Raw genomic sequence first — 22,846 nt, 5'->3', positions numbered from 1 at the left:
CCATTTGAGGGAGTCAATGCCTCGGTAGCATCAAGTAGGGCAGCGACCGCTGGCACCTGGGGAACTAGGTGGTGTATCATCACAAAGATGGTACGTAAGTTGGGGGAAGTAGAATGGCCCAGGATACACCTGGATTAGTCTAGCCTGACTATTGTGTATAGTAATGGGAGAAGACGGTTAGGCTAGAATTTTGGTGAAAATCTTATTGTCCTCGTTAATCATGGACAACGGCCTATAGAAATTGAAATATTGTGCTGGTTTACTTGGCTTGAAGATTGTCACTATGCCCACGTCCCTGAGGAACAGGGGCAGTGACTCTTCGAACATTGCTAACCCGTAGGGTACAAGGATTGTGGCAAACCCTTTGTAAAAAAGTGGCTCTCAAGCTATCCAGGCCCAGTGCCCTGTCGCCCGGGAGCCCACGTTTAACCTGTGTGAGTTCCGCCACCATAATAGGTGAGTCAAGGTACTATCTATGAGCGTGATCAAGCCAGAGGAGCTGTACTGCAGCAAAGTATGTTGTTAAATTGCTCGCCAAGTGAACTGGTGTGTCAGTGTATAGCATAAAATGAAGTGATAGTGTCTAATATGGCAGTGGGGGTGGACAGCAGTTTAACCTCATATGTAGAAGGCGGTGCAATAAGCCAGCTAGCGTCTCACCTAGGCAATCCCCCTCCCTGTAGTGTCTCTATTTGTTAGGAGGGCTGGTGATACCGCACCACTAACTATAGCCTTGTGTTTCCTCCCAATCTGGAGTACTCTCTGGTTAAGAGCTATTTCGCTCTTTTCGATTTGATGGCCCCAGGTCATGGTATCTGACAATCTTATTACTAAATAGTCAAAGTGTTTGACATGTTCTATCAGGTGCTATTGGAACCTCGAGCCCATTAAGAGCTGAGACTTCATGTGGCTTTCGCTTGGCTCCCTCTCCGTACTCTGGATGTTGCGTTAGGACCAGTGCTAGTGACTTTGGACCTGGGGAACTCACTTCAAGCTGCATAGCCGATCAACATCTATGATTCTGGGCAAATCACTTTATTTCCCATTCCCTATAAACAAAGAACGGTGACCTTCTGTCATGTAAAGGGTGCTTATATAAAGCACTCCAATATATAAAAACTGCAGAAAGGTGCACACAGAGGTAAAAACAAATCCTTAACATCAGGAATGTTACTCTATAATAATCGGGTCAGTACAGGGTTTGCATGACAAATGTCTTGCCTCTTAGTTCACTATGTTTAAAAATGACCACTTTTAATAAAATACTTCTCAGTGCAGTACTAAAATGTGACATATTAATGTTAAAGCTTGCACGAGCTAAAGAAATGGACTGTTATGAATTCTGAAGAGACTTTATAATATATTTTGGTTTATGATTTACATAGCAAACATTTTAAGGGCTGGGTTCATACACATGCTCTGAGAGCCGAGCCGGGCCCTTGGCTCAGCTCTTGCTCAGCTCTTCCCGCTGATTTGCTGGCTCGCCCACCTCTAGTCCTGAGTGCCTGACTGCATGTGAAACTGGTATGATTACTCTTCTTTTGGCCCTAGCATCATGTCAATATAGCTTGAGTGTATAAGTCTGAGAGAGAGAGAAGGGGGAAGAGAGAGAGACTTTAAATACTGGATCCATTTCGAACACCCCTGGTTAAGCATGGCCCAATATGAAGAATGGGGACAGCTTCCGCAGACAGTGGAAGGTGGAAGTCTGGACACGGAGGTGAGGAAAATAGAGGCAGGGCTAACTTTAGAAATTCCACATAGACATTGTTATCAAGAAGCTGCTGATTAGTTCTTCCTGAGCAAATCTAATAGGTGGATTTGGGGGAGGGGAGAGTGTAGTTTTGTTGTTCAAGGTCAGGACGTTTGCCCCTTTGTCTGTCCCGGAATACTGCTTCATGAAGGCTGATGGCAGCCATGTGCAGAGATTTCACACTTCAATGTGCTCATGGTTTGGGTAGTATGCAAACTGGTTATGAAGTTTGATAGAGTAGACCACATTCTCTGTCTTGAAAATGTGTAGAAATGTGGCAACCAAACCAGCCCTCTTTATTCCAGCCCCACGTTCTTCTTGACCAAGGAAGGGAGAGCTGCTGTGTACGAAGGGCTGGTGTCTGCCTGACAGCCAGTCTCATAGAGGTGAGTGGACATCACCCGAAGTGTGCACTTCCTGCTGGAGGAGCCGAGTCTCTTCCAAGGACCTAGAAGCCTGCCTGCCTGCCTTCTGAGAGAGGGAAGGAGTGCCCCTGGCTCTTCCAGAAGACTGTCTAGAAACAGAAGCCCAGAATGACGAAAACGCCGAGTAAGTGGTCTTTACTAGTGAGCAAAGCCAAGAACGACCCATAATGCGACTGAGAGAGAAGTGAGGATAGGGTTGCATTTGGCCTAGTTTGCAGGGCCATACTATGATGGACCGCAGGACACCAGTGGCAAAGGACCCCAATCACCATGGTTTGGGCCCAGTACCCGTGCCTGCCCTGTACTCTCCCTCCACCTTGCCGAACAGGGTCTCACAGAGGGCCATTGCAAGTTGCTCCTGACATATATGCTAGTGTGCACATAGACATTGCCAGTGGCCTTTTATTCCATTGGGCATTTACCCAGTAGGCTGTAGCCATTGGAGGCTAGTTGTGAGAGCTCATGCCCCCCTGCTGGTCCTTTGTCTCTTTCCCCAGCTCCCCAAGATTAATTGCAGCAGGCACAGGGGACTTCCGGAGAAAGTGGGATGGAGAGAGAGGGATAGAGTGCAATCAGAAAGGAAGAAGAGAAAGTGCTGGGAAGGAGACGGAATGGAAAGCGAGAGCCAGCACACAAAAGGAGGGGGTATGGGTTGAGCATTTCTGAAAAGATGCTTTTGGCTCCCCAGTCCAGCCCTGCAAATGGAGCCACTGGCATTCCAAGACTGCCACTGCTATGAATGCATGCATCATGATCCATGCAATGTGATGCAATGACAGCTATTTCGGAATTTTTAAATTACCGTTCCAACATGTCAGACAATTAGTGAGCAGTGCTGTACCACTTTGTAGCTACTGTGTCCTCATCAAAAGATTTTTTTTAAAGGAATGAAAAATTAAACAGGGTGCAGGATGGAGTGGAATATATGAGTAGAGGAGAGTACAAAACAGAGAATACACTGGTGGGGTGGGGCCTTAAAGGAACGAGGGCATAACAGGGGGAACTAGAAATAACAGCAGGGAATACAAAATTGTGCACAGGGGTGTAGGGTTGTATGAAAAGAGGAATGGGTAGCAACAGGAGGAGGAGAATGTGGAGAGGGCGGAGGGGCATGGATACCAGAAGGACCAAAGAAACACATGCTCACCTCAAGTCCAGTCAGAACACTGTGCGGTTGAACTGCTCCTGGGCAACCAAACACAAGAATAGGGAGGACAGACACTGAATCAAGAGCAGAGACCTGAGGCAGACAACAAAACAAACAATTACGAGCAAGGGGCTGGAACAAAGCCCACTCTAGGTTTATGTAATGTATTGAAAACATCAGGTCTACAAAAGGCAACTTAAGTTGCCCATAACCAAGACCTACAAATAGGACCTAAAAACTATTGTACAGATTATCCATTGCTGGATAACATCGCATGAACTAAATGAGGCCTAGAATAAAAATGTCCCGTTGTCTGAGTTAAACTTAGTCAAGAGAATTTAAAGCTCACCTCAACACCATGTTTTTGGACAATGGTCAGCAAAAAAGCACCCAGGTCCAATAGCTTTACTATGGCACTACAAAAATGTCACAAGGCCTCCTCAAACCAGGAGGTCATATTAACTAAACACTCGTATTAACTAAATTAGAGTGTGTATGTGGAACTTCCTATGTTTTTGGCAAAATTGCAACGCACAGCAAGACCTTCGAAAACCCTCATGAACCCTCAGAACTGAATAGGCCTCCTTCTCCTCCTCAGAACTGGGAATGGGATACTCTTGCTAAAAAGAGAAAGCGCCACAAGTCGTTAAGGTAGTCAGCTAAGGTTTTAGGAGGAATGTTGCCTCCTTCCCCTCTTCTACCAATACAGATCTTGTTCTTCCCATTCAAACAATGTGTGATTGTGCTGCTACGTGCAGCGTTGTGATCATAAAGTTATTTTACGTAAAATGTAGGGTCCACCGCTTTAGGACTCCCACATTGTGTTTAGAATTTGATGGACTATGTATTGACCTGTATGGATCTATCAACCAAATAAAAAAGATTCTCTTTGGACACACTGATACCAACTCACTCCATTCAATCATAACAATATCAAATGCATGTATTGTGTACTTGGAACACCTCCATAAGAAATGCAATGAAACACAAATTAAAAAAATTACATCTACATATATATATATATATATATATATATTTAATCAAGCTTAGAGATAAAAACACACAATATCGAACATTTAGATTCAATATGTCATAACACATTTCAATAGACTCACTCTAATAGTGAGAAGCATACATATATACAGTACACAATAACCTAAATAGAACAATTCATTAAAAATGACAAAACCTAAATATTACTTGGAAGGACAATGGAAGAGGCAAACCAATTATGCCATTTGTAGAGTTTATTCGAGATAATAGTAGACAAGGCAAGGGACAATAAAATCTGGCCTCTATGTAACTTGTCACACTTCAAATTTAACATCAATGTAATGCGTTGACGCGTTTTGGTGGTGCCAACTTGATAATACCACCTTCCTCAGGATTTGAACATAATAATATTCCTTCCTTCAAAACTGTATATCTAACAAAAACAAACATAAATTCGATTATAACCCAATAAAAACACAATTTAGAAATTCATATTCACTTGATCCCCTGTGCTATATCATAAAATATTTACATAATATGTAGTAATGGCGTTAACAACACATTTCCTCAGAAACCGGACAAAGTGCCTAACAGACATACCAATCCACTCGATATTTCTATATTAAAACCAACACATAATAGTTACATGTATCTCCTATAGAGGTGTTCCACTGTCTCGTTGCAATTAATACCCCCACATTCAGTCACATAGACATTTCATCCCCCACAGTAAACAATAATAGACTGTTCCCAGAAGATTATTAGGCTTTTCCATCATTGCCTGTATTGGCTAAAAATAGCAGTGAGGTAATATGACCATATTAATTATAATGGGTAACCAATTTAGAGCCAATACCTTGGTCAGGCTTTTACTTGGTCATGTATTCTGGCAAATTTGATTAATCAATGCCTGCTGGATTAAAAAAGGCTGCGCTTTCCTGTAGGGATAAATAATACCATCCTCAAGATCTTGCTCCATCTTTGACTTCAAAAGATTGGGGTTTAAACATAGAACACTATACATAGGTCTCACCTAGAAGATGTCAAATACATGGGTATAGGTGACTTTAAGTGGAATGTAACTTCTCAAATCCCATGCGGTAAGAGGGCTTCCTCAGCCTGAACTACTTGACTCTTGATACTTAGTCTAAAAACAAATCCAAAAATAACAGGACTAAATGATACTGACCTAGTTATATCAAAAGTCCAAATGGATCTATGCCTGAATTTCTGTGGCGCTGTGTAGAGCAGGTTAGGGTAGGTAGGGTTTCCTACATGTGAACGTCACCAACATGCCTGGGTAAAATATTTTCCAATTAAGAAAATAAAAAAGTGAATAAACCAACTCTGGAGGGCACTCAGGAAACTTCCAAGCCACCCAGCGATACATTTCAAACTTAAGGAAGCCGAGAACGCCTTCAAAAAGCAGAAGTGAGAACTGCCATGAAATTCAAATGACTCCTTCAGGGAGAAATTTCTCTCGGACATCAAGAGGAAGAACTCGACCATTTTTTTGGAAGATGGTAAATAATATTAGTAGCTCTTTATCCAGAGTAACAAACTCAAACAACTCTGAATCTATTTGGGTGCACAATCTATTGGAGCATTTCAACACGGGGAGAAAAAAATCACAATAGGAGAGATGAACTCCTCACCCAATCACTCTGGGAGGAGAAAGCAGAAGTCCGATACCCCCGCCGAGGCTTTACAAAACAACCCCTGTGAAGACAAAGTCCCTCCTACAGGAATTCAGTTCGAATGGTGTATAAAGGACAATGCCCATCGAATTCTGACACCCAGCTCCGTAGAATCCTGCATTAGAAAGCTTTCAATTAGCATAGTGGGCATCCAAAGACAAATATCTAAGGGGTGACGTGAACACGCCCCAGGCCCAAACGGCATCCCTCCTGCAATTTACAAGAAAGAGCCTTCCTTCTGGACAGAACAACTATCCCCTCTTTTGAATCAAATTTTATGCCGTAGAAGAATTCTCACTTCATTGAATGGCTCAATTATCTCTTCAATATACAAGGGAGGCATCAAAAGCAATCCAGGAAACTACCACCTGGTGGCCCTGATAGACAACAAGGCCAGATAATTTGCTAGGACCATACTAGAAAAACCTTTGTCCTGGGTTTGAGAAAACACCATAATCCCACTGAATCAAATTCTTTACTGAGAATACAGGAACAACAACCAACATCGCGGCTCTCTCCCTGACCGACTTTGCAACTACGTACAAACAACCAATGCATCTATGTTTCATCAATTATAAATCTGCCTATGAAAAGTTTGAGCGGGAGAAACTATGGTACAAACTGTAAAAATGGAACACCCCAGCAGGCCTACTAAGGGAAATACAAATGCTTCAAAACAAAACGTGGACCCAGGTCAAGCTGGGGACAGTTCCCACTTGTCTAGGGTTATAGTAGCAACGCAGGGTCTAAACAATGGGTGTGTGATTGCACCAACCTTTTTCAATCCGTTCCTCTTTGAACTTCCATCAATCCTAAATAAGGTCAACAGTCACGCTCTAAAACTGGGAGGAATCAAACTCTCCAACTTACACTATGCTGATGGGATTCTGGCTGGCTAGAGTGGTAACGCCCACCTTGAGTGGTCGCGCTTTCACTTACATCTACTTAAAGAGTTGCTTTGCTTGTAGCGCACTAGGTGCAGGGAGGTGTCCGGCTCCCGTTCCAGTTGGCTGCCATCTTAGGCTGGCTTTTCTGGCTGCTTTTATTTGGTTTTATGAGTTTATTTCATCCTGCTTTTGTTTGGTTATTATTTTAACTTGGTTTCCTTTTCCCAGTACTTCAATCTGGGGGAGGGGGTGAGCCTCCCTGACTGGAGCGGAGTGCTGGGACTCCAGTTCCCGCATTTGGTTGCCCATTGAGCTTCATGGAACATAGCCATGCCCTTTGGGAGGCGGGCTATATAATTATGTCAGATACGCAGCTGACACGTGCAGTGGGTGCACCAAAGGCAAACCTGTCTACGCCCATCTGTGCCTGGACAGCGCCAGGGGCCAGAACCCCTGTCTCTTTCACTTCGGGCTGATAAGCTATTCCCAAAGGGAACTTTTTGCGTTAAACCTTCCTACGACAAGCCTTCAGCCACTCTCTTGATGCATCGCTAAGTCCACAGGGATGCTGCAGCTGCAATTTTTCCTTCTCAGAATCTGCTATGAAGGCTTCTCAATGTCAGACTATTCGGTGTAGTCCAAACTCTAACCAATGCCTGCTGTTAAACTGCTGCTCGCTTCCCAAACACAGGCATGAGATAGCAGACTTAATCATGTAGCACCAACCTGATGCGCTTTTCCTAGTCAAAACGTGGCTCTCTGCCTCCTCCACCCCAGACATTCGTGATGCGGTCCCTCCTGACTGTGCTATATTAAGACTTGATCGTCCTTTGAAAATGGGTGGGGGCCTAGGAGTAATTTTTAAACGTCTTTTGAGATACAGCCTGGCAGAGTTAAATATTGCTAACTGGGAGGCAGCTTTATTTAGCTTATCTCTCACAAATCACTATACTTTAACAGGTTGTGTAATATAGTGTCCATCTGGCCCAGCTGCCAGCTTTGTTAATTTGTTAGTGGACATTATTTCTGACTATACTATACTAACATCTTGATAATAGGAGACCTTAATATTCAAATTGGCAACACCGACTGCCGTTTAGCTATATACTTGGTTGAGGATCTAGGGTTGTTTCAGCTCAAGCAACTGGTACTGATGCCCACACATGTGCACGGTCACATTTTGGACCCCATTTTTACCAATTCAACTCTGATAGCGGTGGGTTCGCCGATTCCTGTGGCTTGGTTGGATCATTATATGGTCCCTTTTTGTATTTCTAAACCTCCCCTGCCAGCAGTACAACCTCATAAAAGGAAAGCATGCAAATGGTCCCTTATTATGCCAAAATATTTCACGGCAGCCCTAAACCAGGAAACCCTAGTACTCAATTTATGTCCCCATGTTGCTAATAGGTAAGCAATTAGGTGGATTAATCAGGCCCTAGATGCTTTATCCCCTATGAAATCTATAACCAGCATGCGCTCAAGCCATTGGCTGTGTGGTTTACAGAGGCATTGCTGGTAAAGAAGAATACGTGCAGGCGGCTGGAATGCATATGGCGCAAAGATTATGATGATCACAATAAAACTATTTATCTGGCTGCCTTGAAAGAATATCATAGGGATGTGAGGTAAACCTGTGCGAACTTCTATGCCCAAAAAATCGGGCAATTAAAAAACTCTGAGGGAACTTTTTCAAATAGGTAAATCTCTGACACCCACAGCTGTGGGAACTCCACCCACCACTGCTCTTTGTGATCAGATTGCTCTCTTTTTCTTTGATAAGATAAATTCTGAGTGATTCCCTACACTTCCAAATTCCAAAACTGTATCTTTTGACAGATTGATAAAAAGGCTAACCAAAATGTGACCTGCCCAAATTGTAGATCAGATGTTATGTCTACATTGCATACATTAAGAGGTGGAAAATACCTTATATTAATGCTGAAACAGTGCAGAGCAGAGAGATCTACATAGGAATCAGAAATTACAAACTTCAAAGCTGGACAAATATCATTTTCTGGAATAGCTTATGCAACTTTGGATATCATCCTTCACGAAGGAGTTAATATAACATCTGGACACAATACTGTTTATTAAAAGAGTGAAACATGATGGACGGAATGCAATAACAGCAACCTTACATTTAAACAAAAAGTGCCTTTCAAACTACCAAATGCTTACTGTGTGTTTCTTCAACCACAGTTCTAAGGAGGATTACTGTTTAAAAAGTGGCATACAGTATTTGTTCTACGTGGAGCATCAGTGTTTAAGAATCATTCTGCCTACCAGTGATAATATTTTCAAAAGGGTCTGCAAAATACAAGGGTGCTTTATATCTATTAGTAGTATTGTACCACTTCTAATATTAATAGTTATTTTTAAGATAAGTCTGTTGTGATTACGTCCGCAACTATAGGTAAAACATGTGATTAAAAACTTTAGTGAGTGCAATGCATAGTGGCAGGTATTTGTAGTGATATACTGTGCAGTTCTGTTTTTCCACAATCTTTGCAATTGTTTTTTCCCTCACTCTTCAATGAGAACTCTTTATACAATACATTGTTTACAATGTACAAGTATAAAAGCTGAGAACAGTAAAAAAGGGAAGATGAAATGCATTACTATAATGTGAAATACTGTTATAGCATAATCAATGTGTTCTGTTTTGTTTCTGGAATTTTGTAAATGTAATACTAACTTATATTTATGTTTTTTTTTCAACAGATGAATGACACACTATTGGAGTAAAGTAATTTCCTAATTACTTCTTTCTGTATAGTTTATCAAACTTCCATTCTCAAGGTGTACACCAAGGGGGACTCTCATACAGCTACTGAGACATCCAGATAAACACTGATACAGCCACTCTTATACCCAGTCACTCACCCATACATCTACTCACATACCCACTCACTCACCCATACAGCCAGTAACACACTGATTCACTTATCAATACAGCTACTGCTGCATACACTCACTTACCCATGCAGGTACTCACACACCTACTTACTTATTCAGATAGTAACACATATACTCAGACATCCATAGAGTCACTGACATAAGCACTCACTCACCCATGCAACCACTTATTCACATACCCACTCATTTGCCCATACAATCACTAAAACACCCAGTCCCTCTCCTGTGTAACCACTGACACAGCCACGGTTCACCCACACAGCTTCTCACATACATATTCACTCACCCATACAGCCACTCATGTACCCACTCACTGACCCATACTGTCACTCTTCCACCCACTCACTCAGCCATATAGCCCCTACCATACCCAGTAACTCAGCCATACAGTCACTCACACACCCACTCACTCAGCTATATAGCCATGCACAGTCACTGACTCATCCATACAGCCAGCCATACCCTAACTCACTCCCCTACACAGTCACTTATCTACCTACTCACTCACATATACAGCCACTCTCACTTAACCATACAACTACTCACACATGCATTCACATACTCACTCACAGACCCACTCACACAGTCACTCTCTCACACTTACAACCACTCAAACAGTCACTCACCAAGCAGACATTAACACACCCATTCACACACTTCTACATCACTAATGCACCCATACAGCCACTCACATATCCTCATACTGACCTATACAGACACATACACACTGTTACTCACCCATACAGCCTTCCCACACCCACACACTTACCCATACAGGCACTTATGCACCCCACACTCACTCATGCAGCCACTCATACAGCTACTCACACATCGATTCACTCACTCATATATCTACTGACACACCAACTCATTCACTCATACAGCTAGTAACACATGCACTTATTCACCTATACAATATTTGACCCACCCAATCACTCACCTATACAGCCACCTACACCTTGTCGCTTACCCATACATATAGTCACACGTCCACTTACTCATACAGCTACGAATATATACATTCAGTCACTCACACACACTGACACACCAATACAGCCACTGACACGCTCAGCCATTCATCCATAGAGCAACTCACTTAGCCACTTACACATCCATTTACTCACTCATGTACCCACCACCACAGGAACTCTCATACTCTTTCTTATACATACAGACACATATAGGTTGTCTTTTTTTTTAAACCAAAAAGGTGGTTATAACAAGTACCTTTATTTTTTGTGATTTTTCATAACTTTTCTTTTTTTTTGAGTTTAACATTATGGGGCCGATTATGGCGTCTGTTGCGACATCCTCGTGGAATCGGGATCGACCGAACTCTGGCCGGTGGTCCCGACCGCCTCATTACGATGCAACCACACATGGTGCGGTTGCATACTCACCTTTCCCTATGGGAGTTTATGCTGTGGGCCGTAGCACAAGCTCTAATAGGGAATTGGGAGATTGTGTTCATCCCTGCACCACATGGCAGGCACCTTAGGGGGCCTGCCATGCAGTGCAAGGATCAACAGGGGCCCCCTCGGCCCCCAACCGGAGGCTGCAAAGAGAAGGGGGCCCTACTAGGGGCCCACAAACTCGCTTTCTGACCGGCTTTTCATGCTCCTTGACGAGTCAGAATCCAGCAGGAATGACAGGTCAGTTTCAATTCTGACCCTAGATTGTAATAAACCGGCCGGAATTGAAACCGACGATCTCGGTCACTTCCCGACTGAAATCCTAAAAGGCCCCTAAGTATTTTTGGGGTATTGTTTTTTACAAATAAAATTGCAACTGGAAAAGTTTTAACAGAAAATCTCAAAACTGGGAAAACAAACACCAGTCAAATAAAATTACACACGGGTCTATTTTCTGCAACAGATTGCCCCTCTACAGTTAGAACTTTCTTGCAGTCCAAACAAAAAAATCCAGTTCTCTGGAGTTCTGGTGACTTTTCCGAGAGCTGTTGCTGGACTTCAGATGGTAGAGAGTCCCCAGGAGCTATTGGGGTTGCAGCTACAGTAGATGGATACCCTGACCTGTGCTGCCTCTGCTCTGGTCAACTCCTTAGAGTAGTATGTCTTTAGCTGATTCTACCTACTCGTTTTCCTGCTCAAAAATGTCTTAGACATACCCTGGAGAGGGTCTTCTCGCAAGAGCTCGTGACATGCGTAGCCATCACTTTCCTTTTCATGGAGTGGATGGAGAAAACTCCCAAGCAATTGATTGGTGCTTTTCCAGGGGTTCCTCTTCAAAAGAACTGTTTTCATCAGGGTGTGGCTGCTGATCCTCCTTACCACCAGATGCCATTTTATTTGGAAATAATTTCCCAAAAATCTGCAAAATCAATATCCAAATTGAAAAGAACAGGTGCTGAAATGAGAACCTCCAAACTCAACACTGGAAGCATAAAGAAAAGAAAACTGGGTGGGGACTTTCTTTCTAGAATAAAAAGTGTTTATCCAATGAAATCATCATCATTAAATCTTTATTCAGTTTCATATATTAAAACCACAAAAGCACAAGTGAAAATATAATAAAAACAATCCACTCAAGGACATACCGGATTTAACAATAATATGTACAATTAAAATATAGAGATATCGAGGCTCCAATAACACAATGATGGTACCAGATGAAAGAATCACTCAAAATAATGAAGTAAAACCCCGATCATTAACTGGTTGATGGTTGAACAGGCGAGCTAAGCAAGGCAAAATGCATGGTATCTGGGAAAGTATTGAGGAACAAGCTAGTTAATCACAGCTTGCCCTAAGCTGAATAACGGATTTTGAAAAAGTAAGCACGTAAAAAACAGTGCTACCTGAGAGCATTGGTAAAAAAATAAAAGTGGGTCGCACTTGCCTAAAATTGGCCTTTTTCAGGATGGGGGTTAAAAAGGGTATCATAAAATGTGAAAATCATTGTAAAATGGACCACGTCCTGTGGAGATATTCTATAGCAGCCACAAGAGTGCAGGATTTGGCCCGTGTTCTGACCCCTAGGATGGGCATGGAAGAGGTGTAAAAGATCAAATCGGAACCTGGTCAGTAAAAAATGGTCATCTGGGTGGTCCTTAACATGATTAAATCCCTTTTTTCCGTAGTCATGTGATATTATTGACCGGCGAAGTTTTCTCGGTTACGGGAAATTAAATAAAACAGTGCTGAATAATGAAATTACTTTTAAAAATCTAACTTTATATGTTATATTCATAAACTACTGACCACAAATATTAATTACAATATGTTTAGTCATTAATGGAGCGCACACCGCTAGCCCCTCCTCCGGATCGCCCCTCCGGACTCTTCGGGATAACTTCCCTCATCAGTAGCGAAAGATCGTTAGGGGTGGAAGAGAAGGCCACCACACAACAGTTAAAGGCCTCGATGCCAGAACCGGCACGCAGGTGCGTCGTCCAAGAGCCCGTCGGCCCAAAGCTCAAGGGAGCCATATTGTGTTTAGTCATCAATGGAGCGCACACCGCTAGCCCCTCCTCCGGATCGCCCCTCGGACGACGCACCTGTCTCGGGCGATATCCTAAAACCTGGGACATGTATGGGGTCTAGAGATTCATCAGTCCAACAAGTACCGACTTGCACCCACCTGGGTGATCCACTAAAGAACTAGAAGTACCAGAGTCCCGAGGGGCGATCCGGAGGAGGGGCTAGCGGTGTGCGCTCCATTGATTACTAAACACAATATGGCTCCCTTGAGCTTTGGGCCGACGGGCTCTTGGACGACGCACCTGCGTGCCGGTTCTGGCATCGAGGCCTTTGACTGTTGTGTGGCGGCCTTCTCTTCCATCCCTAATGATCTTTCTCTACTGATGAGGGAAGTTATCCCGAAACCCGAGACATGTCTCGGGCGATATCCTAAAACCCGGGACATGTATCGGGTCTAGAGATTCATCAGTCCAACAAGTACCGACTTGCACCCACCTGGGTGATCCACTAAAGAACTAGAAGTACCAGAGTCCCGAGGGGCGATCCGGAGGAGGGGCTAGCGGTGTGCGCTCCATTGATGACTAAACCCAATATGGCTCCCTTGAGCTTTGGGCCGACGGGCTCTTGGACGACGCACCTGCGTGCCGGTTCTGCCATCGAGGCCTTTGACTGTTGTGTGGCAGCCTTCTCTTCCACCCCTAACGATCTTTCTCTACTGATGAGGGAAGTTATCCCGAAACCCGAGACATGTCTCGGGCGATATCCTAAAACCCGGGACATGTATCGGGTCTAGAGATTCATCAGTCCAACAAGTACCGACTTGCACCCACCTGGGTGATCCACTAAAGAACTACAAGTACCAGAGTCCCGAGGGGCGATCCGGAGGAGGGGCTAGCGGTGTGCGCTCCATTGATGACTAAACACAATATGGCTCCCTTGAGCTTTGGGCCGACGGGCTCTTGGACGACGCACCTGCGTGCCAGTTCTGGCATCGAGGCCTTTGACTGTTGTGTGGCGGCCTTCTCTTCCACCCCTAATGATCTTTCTCTACTGATGAGGGAAGTTATCCTGAAACCGGAGACATGTCTCGGGCGATATCCTAAAACCCAGGACATGTATCGGGTCTAGAGATTCATCAGTCCAACAAGTACCGACTTGCACCCACCTGGGTGATCCACTAAAGAACTACAAGTACCAGAGTCCCGAGAGGCGATCCGGAGGAGGGGCTAGCGGTGTGCGCTCCATTGATGACTAAACACAATATGGCTCCCTTGAGCTTTGGGCCGACGGGCTCTTGGACAACGCACCTGCGCGCCGGTTCTGGCATCGAGGCCTTTGACTGTTGTGTGGCCGCCTTCTCTTCCACCCCTAACGATCTTTCTCTACTGATGAGGGAAGTTATCCCGAAACCCGAGACATGTCTCGGGCGATATCCTAAAACCCGGGACATGTATTGGGTCTAGAGATTCATCAGTCCAACAAGTACCGACTTGCACCCACCTGGGTGATCCACTAAAGAACTACAAGTACCAGAGTCCCGAGGGGCGATCCGGAGGAGGGGCTAGCGGTGTGCGCTCCATTGATGACTAAACACAATATGGCTCCCTTGAGCTTTGGGCCAACGGGCTCTTGGACGACGCACCTGCGTGCCGGTTCTGGCATCGAGGCCTTTGACTGTTGTGTGGCGGCCTTCTCTTCCACCCCTAACGATCTTTCGCTACTGATGAGGGAAGTTATCCCAAAACCCGAGACATGTCTCGGGCGATATCCTAAAACCCGGGACATGTATCGGGTCTAGAGATTCATCAGTCCAACAAGTACCGACTTGCACCCACCTGGGTGATCCACTAAAGAACTACAAGTACCAGAGTCCCGAGGGGCGATCCGGAGGAGGGGCTAGCGGTGTGCGCTCCATTGATGACTAAATTAATTACAATATGTGTATATAAATTTTTTTTAGACTTTCTAAAAATCACGCCAATTTTGCTTATAACCGCGGTACCGGAATATATGTAGCTTAACTTTTCGCGACTAATTTGCGAATAGAAAAAAATCCTTATGGGCCACGTCTGTTTCTTCCAAGATAGAATATTTTTGTGACATTCAAATTATTCTAATTTCTTGGGCTTGGTGAAGGGAAATGAAGAGTATTTTCTCACAAATTGCACATTAAAAACATTTCACAGAGGATAGGATGTTTGTGAAAACATCATTGATCTATCAGAGTCCAAAATGTATTGACTGTGAGAAGTAGGCTCTTTCTTGTCCTCTACTGGCGAGAGTAGAATACAAAGTTCTCTCTTTTTATTTTTACAAGTATGTCAATATGGAAAATCACCAGAAGGCACCGCTCATTTTGGCCTTGCTCCGTCCACTTTAGTAGTATGGAAACTTGTTCCCACTTTTTACAGGATGATATACTGCTGAACAAACGGCTCCTCAACACTTTTTCATCTCCAACAAAGAAAGATGCACCTATGACCTTGCTAGACCCGAGAAAAAGAGATCCGGAAAAGGGACTGAATATTTTGTACGTCCAGATTACTGTCACTCCACTGTGGAGAAACGTTGGCGGCTTCGTCAATTAATTGCACCATTTCAATCTAAGGGCCTACAGGTTTTTCTCTTACAACCAGCTACTTTAAAAACGGTTCATAAGGGGCAGAATTGATTTTTTACCTCTGAGGCCTCAGCTAAGGAATATCTTAACTCTTTGGGTTGATGAAATCATTCATAGGTTTTTTGGTATCTGATTAGATATGTACATAAATTTGGGACTATGCACTCAGATCAACTGTTGATTGTTATCTATTTTTTTTCTTACATTTATGGATATGTTGATTGAATACGGAATTGGCCAAGCATCAGAGAGAGTCTCTCATACCCATCTAAAGGGCGATCTGCCCTATTGCCTTAGTTATCGGGGAGGGACACTTGTGGGGGGGGGGCTGCTGGGTGGGAAGGGTTAGTTGGGGGGTACTCACGTGGTATGGGGTTGGGTAGTTATTGGGTTAAGGGTGTAAAGGGTAAAATGTCAGTTCATAGCATGTGCTGCAAGGCTGCAGGAACAATTCTATTTTTTACTGTCTTTACTAACGACCTGCTTCAATTTAGGGGTAATGGCTAGTAATAGTTTGCGTATATGTTCCTTTAATGTATGTGGATTGAACAATGTGCTTAAGAGAAAACGTGTGATGCGGGAGCTTCGGCTAATTAATCCTGATATTATATGTCTTCAGGAAACCATTGTGCCCTGGAGTAATCTTAAGATATTGACCAAACTGGGCTATACACTATTTGTGGCATCAAGACAGGCTACTATGAACCACGGGGTTGCAATCCTGTGGCGCCAAACGATAATTGCCACTGGTAAAGAAAAGGCTGATAGTGTGGGACGGTGGGCAATCGCTGAGTGTATTGTTAGGGGGGGTCCCGACCACAGTATGTTCTGTATACGGCTCGAACTTAGATGATACTGAGACTCTGGGTTTATTAAATGTTGAGCTGGCACTGTGGGGTACTCCCCTATTATTGCTCAGGGATTTTAATATAAATGGCAAATTTTCTACTTGGGATCCTCAATCTACTAGCTATAGCGGCCGCAAGCTGCATGTCTTTAGAGCACTGCAGCAATTACTGCTCCAGCATGGCTTAGTTGATGGTTGGCCATTGGTTAATCTGGGGCACCCTGGGTATACGTTCTTCTCTTTCCCCCATAATAAGTGTGTTCGGCTGGATTTTATTTTTTTGCCTAGATCATTAACTAGTGGGACACGTATGCAGGTAATGCCGCGGATTACATCAGATCATGGCCGTGTTGTTATGGATTTGCCTCCCTTTAATATCCAGCGGGCACAGCGGTCCTTTTCATTCAGTAAGAAATTAATAACTGACGAGGAATATGTATGTCACATTCAAGCATGGGCTAAGCAGTTCTTGGAGCATAGTAGAGGCACAGCTACTCAAACAATGGTCTGGGATTGCTTCAAGGCTGGGATACGGGGCGAAACCTGTAGCTATGGCTGGTCTCAACAGAGGAAACAGAAAGCTTCTATGGAAAAACTGCTGTTAGATTTAAAAAATGCCGAGCATGAGCTTATTCAGTCAATTAGAGCACATCGCGATAGCCAATCTGCACAGACTAAGGTTGCATGCTTTAAGGCAAAGATTAATGGGGTCTGGAGTCAAGATATAGCAACTCAGTATAAAATTAACCGAGCTGAGAGATATGAGTATGGCGATGCCTAGCTCAAAGACTTCATGCTCGGCAAACATCCCAACGTATAGAGGCCTTAGAGAACTACCAGGGTTGCCTGGTCGAGATGATGGATGGCATAATGTATGTTCTCCAACAGTACTACAAAGAATTGTATACTCAGGAATATCTATCCCAAGATCAGATCGATCAGTTTGTGTCTAGATTTGATTTATACGTGGTTGGGCCCACTGTCAGAGAGGAATTAGATGCCCTAATAACTATTTTGGAACTAGAGACAGCACTTAATGATCTTGCGCCTGGGAAAGCAGCCGGCCCGGACAAACTTCCTTTAGAGGTATATTGTTTGTTATTTTCCATCATTACTTTTATCGCTGCTCAAACTGGCACCCCTCCTCCTTCGTGGGACGATGCAAGTATAGTGGTGTTTAAAAAGAAAGATAAGCCCCCACATCTTCCAGGATAATATAGACCCATATCATTAATCAATACAGACGCTAAGATATATTCTAAAATTCTTGCCACTCGCTTAATCCAAATCGTCCCATCACTGGTATCCTATCATCAGCATGGGTTTCTTCCTGGTAGAAGTACTGTTAATCATCTGCATCGCGTAATTTCCATTTTGGATTACACGTCAGCATTTCATAAAAATATGGGCTTGGTGTTTTTGGACGCTGAAAAAGCTTTTGATCGTGTGGCATGGGCATTCCTATGGACTATTATGGGTAAAATGGGGTTTGGGCCCCAATACTTGCTTGCCTTACAAACTATGTATAAACGCCCAAGGGCCAAGATCTGTGCGATGGGGCAAGAATCTTCTTTTGTCTATATTACCCGGGGTACAAGGCAGGAATGCCCATGCTCGCCGTTATTATTTGCTATTTATATTGAGCCATTGCTTCGAATGCTTGAAACTACCCAGAGTATACAATCAATGGTAGTGGGCGATCATCATGTACAGGTCCTAGTTTACGCTGACGACAATGCGGTCGTCACATCTGACCCAGAACAAGCATTACGTGAAATTGAAAACGTGACACAAGAATTTGGTAAATACTCTGGGTATAATTTGAATATCTCTAAAACCCAGGAAGTGTGCACTGCTGGGCTATGCCCTAATGATTCACGAGTTACACACGAGGCTAAGTACCTTGGAATTAAAATCAGGATGTCGCTCCAAGAGATAGTAGCCGTGAATTGGGCTGATATATTACGATCAGTCAAGCGACAGTTAGAAAAGGTGGAATGCCTACATTTAACGATGGTGGGGCGACGTAATGTTTTAAAGATGTGCATACTACCCAGGGTGCTGTATTATTATTGGACTGTACCGCTGGAGCTGTCACGTGCACAATTAATGCAGCTACAATCCATTACGGATAGGTTTTTGTGGGGCTGGAAGACTGCCCCCCGGGCTTCAAAATTTATGACATTACCGCTTTCAAGAGGTGGATGGGGAGTCCCGAATTTCGCTTTTTTATTATTTAGCTTGCCTTCTCCAGAATATGAAAATTCTGGTGATAGGGGGAGAGACGCCGGTGTTTGAAAGCCCTAATATTTATTTGATGTTATTAGGATGTCAATCTCGACAAGCACTGCTTCGATTTCTCGAACCGAGTTATTATAAAAGAACTAGAATTAGGACTATATTAGCTGCATTTAAAGGGTGGAGGTGGGTACGCAAAATTATTGCTCTCAATCGCATTAACTTCTATACCCCTTGTGATTCAATAGAACTTCTTCCCTCAATATTCTGGGACACTAAGATGCGGACTTGAGCGGATAAAGGGCTTGTCTGCTTAGGTAACATGTTTCATGCCGGCATTATGGTTACATTTGATGAGTTAAAGGATAAATATGCGAATCCGCAGAATGATTTTTTAAAATATTTACAGCTACGCGACTTTATTTTCAAGCATCGTAGCATTTTGCCCATAGGCACTAACGTCTTTTTCGAAGTTTTGAACAAACCGGCCAAGATTGGGACTTTATATGATAGTTTGTTGTGTAAGCAGCGTGATGATATTGAAGGACAAGATGAAAAATGGAGTATTAGACTCGGTACTCCTGGCCGATTTGTTCAAGAATCTATCGACATGGCAGGCAAAATTACATTGACGGCCAACTTACGGACCCAACACTATAAAACTTTGTATAATTTATATCATACACCGGCTAAGATGAGGAAGTGGGGCGACATGCATAATGGGAAATGCTATAGGTGCCAAGCCGATATGGCCGATATTGTACATATATTTTTTGATTGTAGAGTGTTGAAACCATTTTTCTTATCTGTTGCACAATTTCTGTCAAATATTTTAAATGTTGATGTGGTGATATCTAGAGAGATGATGATATTCGGATTATGTAAAGATATGGATACTCTGCCGTTGTATTATCCATATCGGTTCCTTCTTTTCATAGCCATGTCAGTCGCCCGATTATGTACCGCTTCCATGTGGCTGAAGCCCGATGCGCCCTCATATGAGATGTAGACCACAAAAGACTGCCCAAACCCTCAATTATTGAAATGGCAATTGTTTAGAAATTATTTGAAGAAGAACAAGTGTGAATTAATAACACCTGAAAAGGTAATTTTATTTTTACCCATCAATTATGTTTTTGTTTTTAATGCAATTTCTTTTAACAACAGAAATAGATACACTTTGGCAACATTACAATGACTAGACAGAATTAATTACCAAATTAAGAATTAAATGAAACAAGGATGGACACAGAACAATACACATTAAAACAACAATTCATCAATGTATACAAATTAATTCCTATTTCAAGACAACCAAAGCAACGTGAAAACAAGAGCACAAAATCTGTATTTTTTTTGGGCAAAGTCACTTAATGATATGATTGCCTATAAGAGGCGCCGGACGGTGCATATAGAGAAGCAAAAACCTAAAGCGTCGTCCCCCAGGTCCACCATTGAATTCTAAAGAGCCTGATCTATACAGACAACTAACAAAGCCCTGATGAGGGTTCGAAAACGTGCCATTCGAACCTGAAACGCGTCGGCATTTTCCAAGAGCCAATCATATCATTAAGTGACTTTGCTTTGGTTGTCTTGAAATAGGAATTAATTTGTATACATTGATGAATTGTTGTTTTAATGTGTATTGTTCTGTGTCCATCCTTGTTTCATTTAATTCTTAATTTCAATCAATCAACCAATCAATCAAACCAACCATTTGTGTAGCGCACTACTCACCCGGGAGGGTCTCAAGGCGCTTGGGGGAAGGGGTATGCTACTGCTCGAACAGCCAGGTCTTGAGTTGTTTCCTGAAGGCGAGATGGTCCTGGGTCAGCCGAAGGTGGATGGGGAGGGAGTTCCATGTCTTGGCAGCCAGGTAAGAGAAGGATCTTCCTCCGGCGGTGGCTCTTCGGATGCGTGGTATGGCTGCGAGGGCGAGGCTGGTGGACCGTAACTGGCGGGTGGGTGTGTAGAAGGTCAGGCGGTCGTTGAGGTACTTGGGGCCCAGGTCGTGGAGAGACTTGTGTGCGTGGGTGAGGAGCCGGAACGTGATCCTCTTGTCGACGGGGAGCCAGTGCAGGTTCCTCAGGTGGCTGGAGATGAGGCTGCGTCGGGGGACATCCAGGATGAGTCGGGCGGAGGCGTTCTGGATGCGTTGGAGTCTTTTCTGTAGCTTTGCTGTGGTTCCGGCGTAGAGGGCGTTTCCGTAGTCCAGTCGGCTGGTGACGAGTGCCTGGGTGACAGTCTTCCTGGTCTCGGTCGGGATCCAGCGGAAGATCTTGCGAAGCATACATAGGGTGTTGAAACACGATGAGGAGACGGCGTTGACTTGTCTGGTCATCGAGAGGGAGGAGTCCAGGATGAAGCCCAGGTTGCGTGCGTGGTCGGTTGGCTTGGGTGCGGTGCCCAGGGCTGGGGACCACCAGGAGTCGTCCCAGGCGGAGGGCGAAGATCCCAGGATGAGGACTTCCGTCTTGTCCGAGTTCAGTTTCAGGCGGCTGTCCTTCATCCACTCGGCAACGTCTTTCGTCCCTTCGTGTAGGCTCGTTCTGGCGGCGTCGGGGTCTCTGGTGAGGGAGAGGATCAGCTGGTTGTCGTCGGCGTAAGAGATGATGTTGAGGTTGTGCTGGTGTGCGATGGCTGCAAGAGGTCTCATGTAGACGTTGAAGAGGGTGGGGCTGAGTGAAGATCCTTGCGGGACGCCGCAGATGACTTCGGTGGCCTCGGAGCGAAACGGGGGGAGGCGGACTCTTTGTGTTCTTCCGGCGAGGAACGAGATGATCCACTCCAGTGCCTTCTCTTGGATACCGATGTTGCTGAGGCGCTGGACTAGGGTGCGGTGGCAGACAGTGTCGAACGCAGCGGAGAGGTCCAGGAGGATGAGGGCCACTGTTTCCCCCTTGTCGAGCAGGGTCCGGATGTCGTCGGTGGCTGCGATGAGGGCGGTCTCGGTGCTGTGGTTGGCTCTGAAGCCGGACTGCGAGGGGTCGAGGGATCCGTCCGTCTCGAGGAAGGCGGTCAGCTGTCTGTTGGCGATCTTCTCGATGACTTTAGCAGGAAAAGGGAGGAGCGAGATGGGGCGGAAGTTTTTGAGGTCGGTGGGGTCCGCTGTAGGTTTCTTCAGGAGGGCGCTGAGCTCGGCGTGCTTCCAGCTCTCCGGGAAGGTGGCGGTGTTGAAGGAGGTGTTGATGATGTTCCGAAGTTGGGGTGCGATGGTGGAGTCGGCCTTGTTGAAGACGTGGTGTGGGCAGGGGTCAGTTGGTGATCAGGAGTGGATGGTGTTCATTGTGCGGGTTGTGTCTTCGGTGGTCACCGTGGTCCAGGTGCGAAGGGTGGCGGTGGGGGCGTTGGTTCGACGGTTGGGTGCGTGGATGGTGCGCCGAAGCTGTTGTGGATGTCGGCGATCTTGCGGTGGAAGAACGAGGCGAGGGAGTCGCAGAGGTCTTGTGACGGAGTGATGTCGTTGGTGCCGGTGCTGGGGTTGGAGAACTCCTTGACGATGGTGAAGAGTTCCTTGCTGTCGTGGGCGTTGTTGTCCAGTCGTTCCTTCAGGGATTTCTTCTTGGTGGTACGGATGAGCTGGTGGTGCTTGCGGGTAGCGTGTTTGAGGGCGGTCATGTTGTTGGTGGTCCGGTCGAGGAGCCAGGCTTTCTCGAGGGTGCGGCAGGTCTTCTTGGAGTCCTTGAGTTCGTCGGTGAACCAGGAGGCCTTCTTACTTCTGGGTCTGCTGGGAGGGTTCTTCAGTGGTGCGAGGTCGTCGGCGCAGGCGGTCAGCCACTGTGTAAAGTTGCGGGCTGCTTCGTTGGGGTCCGTTGTGTTGGCGGGTGGGCTCTGGCTGAGGGAGGTGGTGAGCTGGTCCGCGGTGATCTTGCTCCAATTC

Source organism: Lissotriton helveticus, chromosome 3_1 (genome assembly GCF_964261635.1).
Source record: "Lissotriton helveticus chromosome 3_1, aLisHel1.1, whole genome shotgun sequence".
Lineage (NCBI taxonomy): Eukaryota > Metazoa > Chordata > Amphibia > Caudata > Salamandridae > Lissotriton > Lissotriton helveticus.
The sequence above is the reverse complement of the archived record's forward strand: the minus strand, read 5'-3'. Positions refer to the sequence as shown.